The sequence below is a fragment of the Penaeus japonicus genome, unplaced genomic scaffold (genome assembly GCF_977035675.1).
Source record: "Penaeus japonicus unplaced genomic scaffold, GWHDUDI00000001_assembly GWHDUDI00000008, whole genome shotgun sequence".
Lineage (NCBI taxonomy): Eukaryota > Metazoa > Arthropoda > Malacostraca > Decapoda > Penaeidae > Penaeus > Penaeus japonicus.
Window position 1 is genome coordinate 876,755 of NW_028234410.1, and position 2,500 is coordinate 879,254.

At 37.9% G+C, this 2,500-nt stretch overlaps 1 protein-coding gene across 3 annotated transcripts in view; it reads left to right on the forward strand.

Annotated features, from left to right (window-relative positions):
• Positions 1–2,500, forward strand: part of LOC122253192 (uncharacterized) — an 83,563-nt gene that overhangs the window by 10,703 nt on the left and 70,360 nt on the right. The gene's annotated exons all lie outside the window — the stretch shown is intronic.

A 2,500-nucleotide genomic window follows, 5' to 3' on the forward strand; every position in this document is an offset into this window, starting at 1 on the left:
TCTCTCTTTCTCTCTTTCTCTCTTTCTCTCTTTCTCTCTTTCTCTCTTTCTCTCTTTCTCTCTTTCTCTCTTTCTCTCTTTCTCTCTTTCTCTCTTTCTCTCTTTCTCTCTTTCTCTCTTTCTCTCTTTCTCTCTTTCTCTCTTTCTCTCTTTCTCTCTTTCTCTCTTTCTCTCTTTCTCTCTTTCTCTCTTTCTCTCTTTCTCTCTTTCTCTCTTTCTCTCTTTCTCTCTTTCTCTCTTTCTCTCTTTCTCTCTTTCTCTCTTTCTCTCTTTCTCTCTTTCTCTCTTTCTCTCTTTCTCTCTTTCTCTCTTTCTCTCTGTTGTAAAGTTCATGTATTGAAAGTGAAGCTTCAGATAAAATCCTCAATCCCTCAATCCTCAATTATAACCGAGAGTAAGCTTATTACCATCGATTTACCCCGGGTGTAGTGTTGCTAAAAGTGTATAATGTATTGTCACATATCTCCTGAATGTTGTACTGTACGTTAATGATTCATTGCGATCATGTCCTGGATATCAGTTGCCGCCATGATGTATTTGGTTAGATAAAACGAGAAATTCCTATTTTTAGATTCTGTCAATCACACATAAAGCCAAAGGAATCACCGAGGACTATGGCGACGATGACTCTCTAGGACGTCATTTATCTCCGTCGGCGGCGCGACTGTCAACCTCTACAGGGAAGGATGTTGAATCACGCTGAAGATGGCATCCTTACTCCTTAGACCAACATGACTTGCGGGAAAGAAGGGTCGGCTACGTAGGACTCCGTTCCTTTGGTTGGTCTTTAGGCCTGAACCGAAGAACCGTCCAGTTCAGTAAGGTCTTTGTAGTGCTCGAACGTCCACCGAAGGTTTGGAGACAGAGATGCGGCAGAGATGGCTGGCTTTACGGGACTCTTGGTCGTCTAGAAGTCATTGAAATGCCCTTTCGTGTCACTGTTCAACGCTCCATTATCCGCTGGGATGCTTCAACTGAGTGTGAACAAGGTTTAGAAATCTTGCTTGTGTTAGCAACTTGGCAAGTGGGTGTGGCTGATATATATATAGAGAGATAGATAGATACATACATACATACATACATACATACATACATACATACATACGTACATACATACATACATACATTCATATATATATATATATATATATATATATATATATATATATATATATATATATATATGCATAGGATTTGTGGTGAAAATCATCTTTTGATCGTGGAGTGGGCCTAAATTCAATGATTACTTTACTAGATTCACCTTACACGTCAAAGTTTAATTTGTAATGCCTGTTTTGTTTAACCGATCACCCCATATGTTAATACACATACTAGCTCACATACACATCTTCATACGCACATCACAGGGGGTGGTTATAGAGGCAGAATGGGATGGGGGAGGATTCTGGTTAGCAGTGACCAACGAGGGAGTTGGCATGCACTTACGGTTGTGGCACGATGGAGAATACCGTCGAACAATACTTATAGAAACGTGCCAGAACGCACAAACAACAGAGCAGGTATAGATAAAGGATAGTAGCGTGTGATTTAATTTTTTAGGCACACACACACACGCACACACACACACACACACACACACACACACACACAATCAACAAACACACACACACACACACACACACACACACACACACATATAATATCTATATTATATAATATATATGTAATATATATATATATATATATATATATATATATATATATATATAAACACATACATACATATACATACATATACATATACAAGTCATATACATATACATATACTTAACATATATAACACACATATACATATACATATATATATATATTATATATATACAAATATAAATATACATATAATTATATATATACATATATATACATTTATATACATATACATATATATACATACATATATATAATATATATATATACATTTATATACATATATGTGTGTGTGTGTGTGTGTGTGTGTGTGTGTGTGTGTGTGTGTGTGTGTGTGTGTGTGTGTGTGTAAATATATAAATGAATAATGATATATATATACATATATATTTATTTATTTATTTATTTAAATGCGAGTGTTTATGCGTGTATGTAGATTGATATTATACGCACACACACACACACACACACACACACACACACACACACACACACACACACACACACACACACACACACACACAGGGGGAGAGAGAGAGTGAGTGAGTGAGTGAGAAAAAGAGAGAGAGAGAGAGAATGAGAGAGAGAGAGAGAGAATGAGAGAGAGAGAGAGTGTAGAATGAATGAGAGTGTGAATGTGAGTAGGAGGGAGTAGAGAGTGAGGAGGTATAGTGTGGGTGATGTGGGGGAGAGAGAATGAGAGAGAGAAAGAGAGAGAGGGAGAGAGAGAGAAGGGAGGGTGAGAGGAGGAGGGAGGGAGAGATGGAGCGAGAGGGGAGACAGGGAGAGAGAGAGAGAGAGAGAGAGAGAGAGAGAGGGAGAGAGAGAGAGG